Here is a 15,210-nt window from a genome sequence, read left to right on the forward strand (position 1 = left end):
ATTGTGCCTCAAAATAGATTTAGAATGTAATCCAAAATGCTAATTTATGCCACCTCTATTGAATCAAATGCTACTGCTGTGCACCAGGACTGGCTGTCTGACATTAAGTCCTAGACACACTAATATTTTCTTCAGCTTAGCGTTGAAAAGATCAACATTTGTTTTGGCTTTCTCCGTATTTATGTGCCTTTGCTGTTGACTCTGTCAACTTTCTTGTCTGCCAAGCAATGCTGCATCTCAAGGTGCGCATATAGCCTTCTGCCAGGGCTAAATGCTGTATCTGATATTCACTGTAATGACTCAGAAACAAAGCCCACATCATAAACGTTTGGTTACGATGACTTTGAATGACATCTGCAAGACCATCCTTAACTAAAGGTTGTATGTACATAAGAATGTCAGTACATCAGAATGCCAGAGCTCTGTTACTACCTCAACAAGAAACTTAATCTCTGAAAGAAGTTGTCAGCATTTTTCAGACCCAAGGGGCCACACGAGTGCCAAGGGTGGTAGGTATAAGGATAGGTTGCGAACACTACCGAATATTATTATTATTGCTTTATTTATATAGCACATTTTAAGTCAACTTGCATTGACACCAAAGTGCTTTACATAAATTAAATAATGAATTTACATACAAACCATAGAAAAAGGTTAAAAATAAATAAAGAAAGAAAATGGACACAACACATTATAGAGTTCAACACAAACATCAAAAATGTCCACTGTGGGGAAAGGCAGCAGAAAGTTAAGTCCTCTTCCTCTGAAACACCCGAGGTCGGGGCCCATTTGTGGCCTTGCAGCCAGTCCGATGTTTTCAGGGCCCTCTTGCCGTGAAGATGGAACACTGGCGTCGGGTGAAACAATTCTTCAAGCGGCTTGGAAAGTCTGGAGCGGCTGCCTCCTCCCCGGAGACCGGAGAACTCATAGACTTCAGGCCGCGCCGGTTGGAGCTCCGACCCCGGCGAACTCGATCCCTGGCTCCGCGACGCTCCAAATCCAGCGCCGCCCGCGGCCGGACGCCCGCAGCCACAGCTCCGCGATGTTTGGATCGACGGCCACAGCGCTCCGGAGCTTACCGCACGGCGACCCGGCAAGGCATCGCCCGCTCCGTGGCTCCGCTCCATGATGGTGTCCTTGCGCTGCGCCGCCGCCGAAGCTGTAGTCCCGGCCGGTCCCGACAGGAAACGCCGCTCCATTCTCGATGGTAGGCCGCGACTGCAGAATATAACACTAATGAATGTATAAACGCTGAGAATGACAGAAGAGTTTTTGCACTGTTCGTGTTTTGTATATATATTATATATATTTTCTAAAATTCTGAATTAAGATTATTTTTGGAAATAAAATAGGTAATGTCTGTAGACATAGCCACTTGGGGTAAGAATTAGACTGAACAGTCCTTCTCCACCTCAGCTCATCTACTTTGATTCTTTACTTTTGTTCATTGATTAGTTCTCCAAGCAAACCTAAAGTAGATAGAACATCCACAAACAATTGTAATATGCCATCTTCATGTTTCATCTTCTGAAAAATAAGAAAGTAGCGGCACCAACCGTGGTGAATATAACAATTGCTTTATTCAGACATTACGTGGTTGGTGTACATGCAAGTTTGGTCCTCTAACATACTATCATTGCAGCTGCTGCTGAGCGAGGGTGATGTCTCGAGCTCAGCTACCTGTCGACTTTCCTGATCTCAAGGTGAGAACTGCTTGTGTAGCAGGACACTCCACTTAACCCATGACGTTTCGTGACAGCCTTCGTAACCACTGACGAGGGTTCGACCGTAAGAGGTCTGACGATCAGCTGACACCACAGGACACCCCCCAGAACCGGAGGAAGGAAAACGAGCAGGCCAATGAAACGCGGCAGCCAAAACTCGTAAATGCACGGTTAAAAGGGATAGAACGCACTAACCTTCTACAAGAAGGTGTGTAAGCTTAGTCGAGGGAGGCTCCTGCTGTGGGTCGGGGGCACCCCGGCCATGGGTCGGGAAGGTGGGGCCCTCGGGCGCAGTCGATGCTCTGGCTGTGGGCCATCCCGGCCGTTTGCCGAGGGGTGCGAGGAGAACAATGTAAAAGCCGCAGGATGAACGAGACACAGTCACATCTCATCGACCAGCAGTGGATCGTGTCCCGAGAAATATGGCACCCAACAACGGCGGGAGACAGCAAAAATGCAAACCAAAGAACAAAGAATAAACTAATAGCTAAACCCGGCGAGGTCATTACAGTGTAAAAAAGTGCAAAGAAACAAAACAAACTACAGTGAGCAACGTGGTGAACAAACAAGTCCAATGTGGTAGGAAACTGTAAGTTGAAATTGTCCAGTGTCTGATGTGAAGCTGTGACGGAAGCTGGAAAACTGGAGGTTGCAGTGACACCATCCGACCTGAAGTGGCGCTGTTGACGGCGATCAGACTGCAGAGACAGTATCCGGCCTGAGGTGGTGCTGTTGACAGCAGTCAGAGCAGGTCGAGTATCGTTTCCGGCCAGCTGCAGCGGTCATGTTGGCGGGCGGCCAACCGAGGCTGGGCTGTTTGCTGCAGACATCAGGTCTCTCAAGGTTGTGTGCATCGGGAGAAATTCAAAATCCCAATTTGGTTCGTCACGAGTCACCAATGTAGCGGCACCAAACATGATGAATAACCAGTTGCTTTATTCAGACATTACATGGTTGGTGTACATGCAAGTTTGGTCCTGTAACATACTTTCATTGCTGCTGCTGCTGAGCGAGGGTGTTGTCTCAAGCTCAGCTACCTGTCGACTCTCCTGATCTCAAGGTGAGATCTGCTTATGTAGCAGGACACTCCTCTTAACCCATGACATCACGTGACAGCCCTCGTAACCACTGATGAGGGTTTGACCGTAAGTGGTCTGACGCCACAAGAATATTAAAAAACGATTTTTTGGCTATTCTATTCGTAAAAGCTGTGTGAGCTGCACCCTCTTAGAAAAAGGTTTGTGACAGGTTTTCAAGGCCTAACTAGATTCACAATAACTCAGTGAATTTCTTTCAGATTGTGTTTGCGAGTATTTCGGGCTGGCAGAAAGGTATACCACACAAGTCGTGCAGGCAGCCGGCTCTTAGTTTCTTTTCTTGAGTGGCACATCTGAATCTCAATGACCAACATGGTTTGCAGATCAGGAGCGCTATCCTAGAAGTCATAATATGAGTTGGATTAAAAACCTTTATCTCTTTTTGATTTCATAATCGTAATCATAATCATACATTATTAGCCAAGTATGTTTTGCAACATACGAGGAATTTGTAAACCTTATTCCCAAGGGATCTATTGGAAACCTTAATGGGCTGGAGTGAGATGAGAATGTGGCCTGGATTGAGTGGATCTTTGGCAATATTAGTTGCCTTTTTGAGCCAGCCCCTCCTCTATCGTTTCGATGGTGGGGAAATCAGTACCTGTCGTGGCAGTGTCTACTACTTTCTGCAGCGTCTTTCATTCCTGGACATTTGAGTTACCAAAGTAGGCCATGACACATCCAGTCAGTATGCTCTCTACCATACACTTGTGGAAGTTCAATAGAATATTCATTGACATATCAAACCTCCTCTGTCTTCTATGGATGTAGAGGTGTTGATAAACTTTTATTGCAATTACATTGATGTGCTTTTTTTTGGCACATGCGTCAGACGACGTTCTGCCATCGCTTTGCTACAACCTGTGCCACATCCGTGCCTCTGTGGAGATTGTCTGCAGTACATGCCTCTCCGCCACAAGTCAGTAGGTGGGCCATTGTCTGTATCTCTCCACAGTTGCACTTGTCAGAGTTCGAGATCTTCAGGTTGAGTCTGCAATGTCTCACTCCAGTGTAGCGGCGGTTTAGGGCTTTCCAGGTAGTATAAGACAGGTGGTGTCCTTGTGCCATCTGTTTGGTTTTGGTGCCTGGGCTCTAGTTCCATGAAGCTGTTCCGACTAATGTGCTAAGCCCAGGACATTGATGTGCTAAGCCCAGGGCAGATCTTCAGAGATATAAGGGCCTGTCCCACTTGGCGATTTTTTTCAGCGACTGCCAGCATCATTGACTGACGTATCAGGGTCGCCGAAAGATTTTGCAGGTTTCAAAATCCAGCGGCGACAAAAATAATGTTGCGACACTTGAGGAAAAACCCAGCGTCAATATGTCATTACAACGCGTCACGCCGCAACTTTTTCGGTGACCTGATACGTCAGTCAATTATGCCGACAGTCGCCGAAAAAATCGGCAAGTGGGACGGTGACTTGAAGTTGTTGACTCTCCACCACTGTACTGTCAATGAAGACAGGTTCATGGATTTCCAGCTCTAATCTCCAGAAGTCAACAATCGGCCCCTTGGATTGACACAAATTGCTGGAGTAACTCAGCGGCACAGGCAGCATCACTGGAGGAGAAGGATAGGTGCCATTTTGGGTTGGGACCCTTCTTCAGACTGATAGTAGGGGGTGGAGAGGGAGGTAAAGAGCTGGAGGTGAGGAAATAGGAACAATCAGGGCCGACAACAAATGACCTCAGACAAGGAGGTGCCTTGGTCGGCCCATTGTTGGCTAGATAAGGTGTGATCTCAAAAGGGAAACAATGAGATGAACTGTGGAACTGGTTAGATGACTAGGGTGGAGGAAGGGGGCAGGGAGGGGAGGGGAGGGGAATGTTACATAAAATTAAATAATTCAACATTCATAACCCTTGGTCTTGCTAATGTTGAGAGCAAGATTGTTGTTCTGGCATCATTCAACCAGATGTATTCATTCAATTCTTCCTTCTGTATCCTGACTCATCATTGCCTATTATTCATGCAACGTTAGTGAAATGGTCTGCAAATTTGAAAATGGCACTGGAGCAAAGTCTGACGACACAGTCAAAGGCACAGATAGAGTAGAGCAGGGGACTGAGCACACAGCCTTGATGTGTTCCTGTGTTGATGATTATCAGTGGGAAAGTGTGCAATTGGGGTGGACAGGATCAGAATGTGATCTTCATTTTTCAGTCAGCTCTCTTAGCAAAATGAGAAACATTTCTGATTGTCTTTGAGGTAAGTTGATTGGGTTCAATGAAAAAAGTGCAATGAGGTCTTGATGATGCTTGGGGTGTACCAATCTGCCAAGCAGCCTCGAAGCTGCTATGATCCTCCAAGAGTCTGGGTGGGAATTTTTTACGGCCAGCTCCAAATAACTGTGTTGCTTTTGAAGTTTAAGGTATACCCAGCAGCAATTTTGACTTACATTTTTTTCTTGTAGACGTCAAGACTTGTATGCATGAGCACACATGTCACTGCTAATGTGGTAGAAATACCCCACACAGAAGTCCAGAATCTCTTTGGTCCTCCCTAAATGAATGTAAGGTGGGAGCACCAGGGTTTCAATCTGAAAATAAAAATAGCAAGACTCTGAGACACTGGTAAAACCAACTCTGAAACCAGTAATAACAATTTTTTACAAATTATGACATAAAATGCCAGACCGGAAAAGACCAACTCATTCATCCACCCAGATGAGGTCAATGCTTTTAAACTGACATTCCTTCTTCACCTGAGTCCAAGCAATTCCTTGGCTGAAGCTAAAAGCCTGATAAAAGTCCAAGCCAATGTGATGAAAACATTTGGAAAATTCCACTTTGCTCTCCTTTGGGCAATCAAAACAGGAGACTATATGAATGATGGTACTGAATTTTGCAGTAATAAGCTGGCATTTTCGCTTTGCAAGTTCTGTCTACTTGATGTCTATACTTGATGCAAGTTCTGATTTTCTTCACAGCACAATCTAGCCAGGTTCAAGTTCAGTTCTTTATTATACATTAACCATATAGTTATATTAACCATAGAATACCTATCAAAAAATGTATTGTCTTTTATTTAATGGTTTAGCATATACCATGTGCAAAGTTGGTCTACAATTATAGGTTTATTAGAACCACAACTGGAAAGCAGTTCTGGTCACTTGGTTGACAAAAATATATTTAACTATCTTGGTCTGTGTTGAATGAATCATTAGATTTATTATTGGGATGGCTGATTTCAATCTGGATGATCATGCTCGAAGGGTCCAATGGCCTACTCCTGCACCTATTATCTATGTATATATCTATGGATGAGAATAAGATTCACAGGAAGCAGAATGAGCCTAGATTTTAGAAGTTTGAAATATTGAAAGATATTAAAACATTTCAAATTCTTAGTTTGAGAGCCTGTCTCTCCAGGCTATTCATAGGTTGATAGATTCATAAAGTTATACAGCATGGAAACAAGTCCTTCATTTGAGCTTGTCCATGCCGACCAAGATGCCTATTTACTTTGCTAATCTCATTTGCCTGCATCTGGCCAATATCCCTCTGAACCCTTCCCGTCCTTGTACCTATTGAAACATGTTTAACTGATGTAATTTTACCAGCCTCCACTGTCTTCTCTGGCTACTCATTCTATAAAACCACTGTTTGAAAATCCTGCCCTTCAGATCTCCTTTAAATCTTTCTCCTCACACCTTAAACATATGCCCTCTAGTTTTATACTCCCTTACCCAAGGAAAAAGACTGCGACTAGCTCCTTATAATTTTATACACATCTGTAAACAGTTCCAGTTTAAACATTACCCATTCCTTCTCTCCAGAGATGCTGCCTGTTCTGCTGAGTTATTCCAGTTTATACAACCTCGTTATAACTCAACCTGGAATCATTCATAACAATCTTTATTGGACCCTCTGTTGCTTAATCTCATCCTTTCTCTCACATGGCAATCACACAATATTCTGAAGAAGTCTGAAGAAGGGTCTTGACCCAAAACGTCACCTATTTCTTTGCTCCATTGATGTTGCCTTATCCACTAAGTTTCTCCAGCATTTTTGTCTACACAATATTCTAAGTATGGTATAACCAACACTTTGCACAAGGGTAATATGACATCCCGTTTCTGGGCATTTATTGTTGAAATTAGGAAAATTGCATTGCTCAGAGTTTGCAATTTTTCCCCAATGGAACAGTCTACAATGATCTTGAAGCCCAGGCTTTTCCTTCTGGACCCTACATGCAAGAGGACCAAGGATATCAGCTGTGACAATGAAGTCAGCTTGTCAAAATCCATTCCCTCATGTAAGTCCTGATATGGACAAGACAGTCATCCATAAATGCGCCTTCACAATAAGACTGGTAAAGTGACGCTTCATTGGGATCTACTTCAGCAGGTCCTAATCTTTGGAGTCTATTGCTGGGAGCAGGTTGCAGAAAGTATCCTTGAAGTTAAATGCTTATCTCTCACTGTGACTCTTCTTTACGCTCACACCCCTACTCCCCATCAACTCATCTCAGACTTGTAATACTGAGGCAAATTGTAACTGAGCTTAACATCCCACTAATGTTATCCCACTTTTCAAGAAAGGAGTGAGAGAGAAAACGGGGAATTACAGACCAGTTAGCCTGACTTCGGTGGTGGGAAAGATGCTGGAGTCAATTTTTTAAAGAGGTAACAATGAGGCACTTGGATAGCAATAAAAGGATTAGTCCAAGTCAGCACGTATTTATGAATGGAAAATCATGCTTGACTAATCTTCTGGAATTTTTTGAGGAGGTGACAAGTAAAATGTATGAAGGTTATGAATGTAATGAATGTAATGTATCTAGACTTTCAGAAAGCCTTTGATAAGGTCCCGCACGGGAGACTGGTGACTAAAATTAGAGCACATGGTATTGAGGGTAGGGTGTTGACGTGGATAGAAAATTGGTTGGCAGACAGGAAGCAAAGAGTAGGAGTGAACGGATCCTTTTCAGAATGGCAGGCAGTGGCGAGTGGAGTGCCGCAAGGCTCGGTGTTGGGGCCGCAACTGTTTACCATATATATTAATGATTTGGAAGAGGGAATTAGGAGCAACACTAGCAAGTTTGCGGATGACACAAAGCTGGGTGGCAGTGTGAACTGTGAAGAGGATATTAGGAGGTTGTAGGGTGACCTAGACAAGTTGAGTGAGTGGGCAGATGCGTGGCAGATGCAGTATAATATAGATAAATGTGAGGTTATCCACTTTGGCAGCAAAAACGAGGGGGCAGATTATTATCTCAATGGGGTTAGGTTAAGTATCGGGGAGGTACAGCGCGACCTGGGTGTCCTTGTACACCAGTCACTGAAAGTTGGCATGCAGGTGCGGGTGAAGAAAGCTAATGGAATGTTGGCCTTCAAAACAAGAGGATATCAGTATAGGATTAAAGAGGTTCTTCTGCAGTTGTATAGGGCTCTGGTAAGACCACATCTGGAGTATTGTGTACAGTTTTGGTCTCCTAATTTGAGGAAGGTTCACGAGATTGATCCCTGAGATTTCAAATGTCATTAGAAATGGGAATACTGCTGGAGGATTGGCGTACTGCGCATGTTGTTCCATTGTTTAAAAAGGGGCCTAAGAGTAAACCTAGCAATTATAGACCTGTTAGTTTGACGTCAGTGGTGGGCAAATTAATGGAAAGGATACTTAGAGATAATATATATAAGCATCTGGATAAACAGGGTCTGATTAGGAACAGTCAACATGGATTTGTGCCTGGAAGGTCATGTTTGACTAATCTTCTTGAATTTTTTGAAGAGGTTACTCGGGAAATTGATGAGGGTAAAGCAGTGGATGTTGTATATATGGACTTCTGTAAGGCCTTTGACAAGGTTCCTCACGGAATGTTGGTTAAGAAGTTTCAATTGTTGGGTATTAATGGTGGAGTAGCAAGATGGATTCAACAGTAGCTGAATGGGAGATGCCAGAGAGTAATGGTGGATGGTTGTTTGTCAGGTTGGAGGCAGGTGACCAGTGGGGTGCCACAGGGATCTGTGTTGGGTCCACTGTTGTTTGTCATGTACATCAATGATCTGGATGATGGTGTGGTAAATTGGATTAGTAAGTATGCAGATGATACTAAGATAGGTGGGGTTGTGGATAATGAAGTAGATTTTCAAAGTCTACAGAGAGATTTATGCCAGTTGGAAGAGTGGGCTGAAAGATGGCAGATGGAGTTTAATGCTGATAAGTGTGAGGTGCTACATCTTGGCAGGACAAATCAAAATAGGACGTACATGGTAAATGGTAGGGAATTGAAGAATGCAGGTGAACAGAGGGATCTGGGAATAACTGTGCACAGTTCCCTGAAAGTGGAATCTCATGTAGATAGGGTGGTAAAGAAAGCTTTTGGTGTGCTGGCCTTTATAAATCAGAGCATTGAGTATAGAAGTTGGGATGTAATGTTAAAATTCTACAAGGCATTGGTTAGGCCAATTCTGGAGTATGGTGTACAATTTTGGTCGCCTAATTATAGGAAGGATGTCAACAAAATAGAGAGAGTACAGAGGAGATTTACTTAAATGTTGCCTGGGTTTCAGCAACTAAGTTACAGAGAAAGGTTGAACAAGTTAGGGCTTTATTCTTTGGAGCGCAGAAGGTTAAGGGGGGACTTGATAGAGGTATTTAAAATGATGAGAGGGATAGACAGAGTTGACGTGGATAAGCTTTTCCCACTGAGAGTAGGGAAGATTCAAACAAGGGACATGACTTGAGAATTAAGGGACAGAAGTTTAGGGGTGACATGAGGGGGAACTTCTTTAGAGAGTGGTGGCTGTGTGGAATGAGCTTCCAGTGAAGATGGTGGAGGCAGGTTCGTTTTTATCATTTAAAAATAAATTGGATAGTTATATGGACGGGAAAGGAATGGAGGGTTATGGTCTGAGCGCAGGTATACGGGACTAGGGGAGAATACGTGTTCGGCACGGACTAGAAGGGTCGAGATGGCCTGTTTCCGTGCTGTAATTGTTATATGGTTATATGGTTATATGGCGCGACTGTCATATGAGGAAAGATTGGAAAGACTAGGCTTGTATTCACTGAATTTTAGAAGGATGAAGAGGATCTTATAGAAACATATAAAATTATAAAAGGACTGGACAAACTAGATGCAGGAAAAATGTTCCCAATTTTGGGCGAGTCCAGAACCAGGGGCCACAGTCTTAGAATAAAGGGGAGGCCATTTAAGACTGAGGTGAGAAAAAACTTTTTCTCTCAGAGAGTTGTGAATTTGTAGAATTCCCTGCCACAGAGGGTAGTGGAGGCCAAATCACTGGATGGATTTAAGAAAGAGTTAGATAGAGCTCTAGGAGCTAGTGGAATCAAGGGATATGGGGAGAAGGCAGGCACGGGTTATTGATTGGGGACGGTCAGTCATGATCACAATGAATGGCGGTGCTGGCTCGAAGGGCCGAATGGCCTCCTCCTGCACCTATTTTCTATGTATCTCTATGTTTCTATCCCTCACACCTACTTATGTTCCAAAATTGATTATGCCACCCATCTCTTCCTGATGGCTTGGCCCTGACCCTAACCTCCAGGCTCTATGATACCTTGGACCTCATATATAATAGTGCAGTCTGGCGTGCACTGGACTGTACTATTATATGTATGTTTAATGTGTCTTTCCGGTACTGAAGAATTTCTAGATATTATTTAATTGCGTTCCACCTATATCTAAATTATAAGCATTACACCGGGTGGGTTTTATAGAGTTTGTTTGTTCCTGAATTGTAGCTGGAAGTATTAATGGAAATAGGTACATGGAGGCATCTGACATAGCCTTATTGCAATTTACATTTCTGCAGCTCGTCAGATTCATGAGGAATAACATTGACTTTCTCAATTGGTTGAAAGATTTGAATCCAATCTTCCTGCGAAAGTCACTTAGTCTTGGATATACTTTGGACTCAAACTATGATAATTACCCTTCAATGTTTTGAGATGTTTAAAATAGTAGGCTTTCCTTACAAGCTGTTCAGGAGTAAAAGTGAATTGGTAGAATGGCTTCCCTCTATGTAGGTAGTAGTTGATTCTTAGATTAGCTCTCATTGAGGGAAAAGAAGGAGTTTGCATAACAGAAGAAGAAAGAAAACGTCTCAAAGAGAAACATGCAATAATGAGGACATTCTGTGAGAAACCAGAGAAGATTGCAAATTCAAAAATATAAATTAAAGAAAGAAGATAGAGAATGGAAGTTGATTGAATTTGTCACACTTTTTCAACAAAACAAAGATGAAAATGCCCACAAAATGTAGTATTGTATATGAATTCAATAGTGGTGGCTCTAGTAGAGCTGCTAGCTCATAATGCCGGAGACCTCATTCAATCCTGACTTCAGGAGTTGTCTGTGTAGAGTTTGCACACTCTCACTGTGACTGTGCAGCTTTCCTCTGTGCTCTATTGTATTTTTCTATATCATAAAATTATGCATGATTGTAAATTGTTCGCCCACTGTAAATTGCCCCTAGTATCTAGGTGAGTGGCAATATCAGGGAGGATTTGATGGGGAGTAGTGGAAATAAGTAGTTGATGGCCGGTGCAGACTTGGTTGGACAAAGAGTAGGCCAAAGGGCATTGTTCCATGCTGTATATCTCGGTGACTCATGGCTCTATGAATGCTAAGGGTAGGTGTATACTCTCTCTTGTTGGAGATGGTCATTGTGCTTTGAATAACATTTGTCACATATCAGCCCATGCGTAAATGTTGTCTAGGTCTTGCTGCACTTGCTGCACACTGCACATTTCTAAGGAATTGTAAATTGAATTGAACATTGTACATTCATCAGTGAACATTCCAATTTCTGACTTTTTGATGGAATGTTATTGATGTGCAGCAGGTGGTGGCTGCGCCGAGACACTTATTTGAGTAACTTCTGCTGCAATAACTGACCTCTGACAGTCACAACCATCTTCCTTTGTGTGAGGAAGTATTTGAATGTTTTCCCCATGGGCCCATTAACCTCAGTTGTACCTCCTTAGGCCAATCTTGATCAAACGCTGCCATGTTTTCATGGGTAGTCACTTTCATCAGATCTCTGGAATTCAGCTCTTTTGCCCATATCTCGACCAATGTCCAAGAGATCCTAGCGAATTACAAACTGGGCATCAGTGAGCATTTATTGGTGAGTAAGTACCTATTAGATATGCTTCTATCACTTGTTCCGATGATTGAGAGTCGACTGTTTGTGAGGTAGGAAGGTGTTCCCACCACTTTTTTTCTTTGAGCTGACCATCTCCTGCTTGTTGTGTCTAATTCAGGACAACAATGTCAATTCAAATGAGAATGATTGACTCAATCTCATTTCATTAATTTCAGCTATAATCCTTTATAGTGGAATATTACTGATACATTTTGATCAATTGAATAAGATAGCATGGAAACAGGGCCTAGAGCTAACCCCCCTTAGACCAGTTCAGTAAAACACTGAGTCAAGCACTGGATCACTAAACTTTATTTTATGAAACAATAACAAATCCCCTATACGATACCTAACCACACCGTGGGATCGATCCTTGTCTTTGCTTGTCCAAGCCCTTCAGCCTCGTGCAAGCAGACACCTCCAAAAGGTTACGCAGTCCCAAGCACTCCTCCAGAAGATCAACAACGAACCTCGTGGGGGTTACCGTTTATAGGTCATCGAACCCTGTGGGGCAGAACTACATGGGGGTGGTAACCCCTACAAACCAATCACAGATATTGATTACATTAAGGTGTTATTGACAGTTCCCCAACCCAATTACAAAGCATCCCATTACAATGTTTCCACAGAAGCTTCTGGAAAGAAGTCAGTAATGCAACATTCTCTTGGGGAGTATAAACAATTCAAACAAGGCTTCACACTTCAGCCAATCATCAAACAGTAACACAAACACATTGCAACACTATTAACAGTATGTACAACCCTTCTGCAGCCGACCAATCCTGCAAATGTATCTGCAACACCTCTGGGTTTCTCTGCAAAGTAATCATACATTTTAACAATGGAGAGGACATCTGGACCTCACCTTATCTGATATTTCAATCTAGGACCTAGACTTCCTGGCACCGGCTCGAAGTTTGCAGCATGACACCGAAATTGACCAAACAGACTCTGCAGATGCAAAGATCCTTCATTTTATAATAGCTGCATTTTGGCCAATATTAACATTCCTTCATTTAATCATAATGATAACCCATCATTAATGATAACCAAAGTACAAGTGGCTGCTTCATTCCAACAGATATCTTAAAAAATTATGCTGATGTATTTTTCCAGAATTTCATCAAGTTTCCCGGGTTTTCATGGGTGTAGCTTCATGATTTCCGTCTGATGCGTCTTCACCTCCCGAGTTTTCGTAGGCGCGAATCCTCTCCATCCATCTTGATAATTCATCTGTGCATGATCCATAGTAGAGCATGAAGCTTCTAAGAGAACCTGGAAAAGCAAGTTAGCAGTCCCTATTTCCACTCTTACAGTGGTGGAGATGTACCCATGCATTCCTTCCTTCTATCTTCCACAAAAGGCCTCTCACTATATGCTGCTCCTACTCTACAACATAATTCTCTCAACACTAAAGTCAAGGCTAGAATTGGTCGGTCATCTCCGCAGTCACATGATGGAGATTGATAATTTGTATTACATTTTGATTCTATGGTATGGTATTCTTGAGGGTCTATCATAATGATTTCAGTTGGGTTCAGTACAGATTTCCCTACAGGCATGACTCATATTTGAAACAAACTATGGGAAGTAATTTTAATCAAACCAATTTCAGTCTTGCCTTTAATTTAGTTAATTTTAGTTTTAAGGGCTTGATCTCATATCTCTACAAATCCAGCAGCCTGTGGTCGATTTTCACAAAACAATTGCTGCTGGATTCCCAGCTGTTCGCATAATTTCTATTAATTTGTTCCCATATGACGTGGATCATTATTTAAACTAAGTCGAATAAGGATGCCAAATCTAGGGATAATTTTTCATCAACTCCTTGATAACAGTAGCCGATTTATTATCAAGGGTTAGACAAGTTTTGATCCACCGGCAGAATGCATTGACTTTGACAACAAATACCTACAACCCTGGCTCCTCTTCCAATTTGATGTAATCCTTCTTTAATCCTTCTTTAATGTCTTAAATAGACTTATAGTCAATAGTGGTTCTTTCTCTGTTTAAGAAGGAACTGCAGAAGCTGGAAAATCGAAGGTAGACAAAAGTGCTGGAGAAACTCAGCAGGTGCAGCAGCATTAATGGAGCGAAGGAAATAGGCACCATTTTCGGCCAAAACCCTTCTTCAGACTGATGTAGGGTGAGGGGGGGGGGGGGGGGGAGAGGAAAGAAGAAAGGAAGAGGAGGAGCCCGAGGGCTGAGGGAGAGCTGAGAAGGGGAGGAGAGGAGACAGCAAGGGCTACCGGAAATTGGAGGTCAATGTTTATGCCGCTTGGGTGCAAACTGCCCAAGCGGAATATGAGGTGCTGCTCTTCCAATTTCCAGTGGTGCTCGCTCTGGCCACTTCTTCCCACCCTGCTTCATGTAAGGACTCCATCCCCTACTCGCAATTCCTCTGTCTATGCCACATCTGCTCCCAGGATGAGGTGTTCCACACCAGGGCATCGGAAATGTCCTAATTCTTCAGGGACGGGGGTTCCACTCCCCCACTATAGATGAGGCTCTCACCAGGGTCTCTTCAATACCCCGTAACACTGCTCTCTCTCCCCATCCCCCACTCATAACAAGGGCAGAGTCCCCCTAGTCCTCACCTTTCACCCCACTACCTGTCACATACAACAAATAGTCCTCCGTCATTTTCGCCACCTCCAACGTGACCCCACCACTCGCCACATCTTCCCATCTCCCCCCCCTGTCTGCTTTCCGCAAAGACCTCTCCCTCCATAACACCCTGGTCAATTCTTCCCTTCCCTCCCGCACCACCCCCTCCCTGGTCACTTTCCCTGGCAACCGCAAGAGATGCTACACTTGTCGCTTTACCTCCCCCCTCAACTCCATTCAAGGACCCAAGCAGTCGTTCCAGGTGTGACAGAGGTTCACCTGCATCTCCTCCAACCTCATCTATTGCATCCGCTGCTCTAGATGTCAGCAGATCTATATTGGTGAGGCCAAGCGTCGGCTTGGCGACCATTTCGCCGAACACCTCCGCTCGGTCCGCCTGAACCCAACCTGATCTCCCGGTGGCTCAGCACTTCAACTCCCCCTCCCATTCCGAATCCGACCTTTCTGTCCTGGGCCTCCTCCATGGCCAGAGTGAGCACCACCGGAAATTGGAGGAGCAATTTTCACCCTAGCGGCATAAACATTGACTTCTCCAATTTCCGGTAGCCCTTGCTGTCTCCTCTCCTCCCCTTCTCAGCTCTTCCTCAGCCCTCGATCTCCTCCTCTTCCTTTCTCCTTTCCTCTCTCTGCCTCCCCCCCCCA

The sequence above is a fragment of the Amblyraja radiata genome, chromosome 2, assembly GCF_010909765.2.
Source record: "Amblyraja radiata isolate CabotCenter1 chromosome 2, sAmbRad1.1.pri, whole genome shotgun sequence".
Lineage (NCBI taxonomy): Eukaryota > Metazoa > Chordata > Chondrichthyes > Rajiformes > Rajidae > Amblyraja > Amblyraja radiata.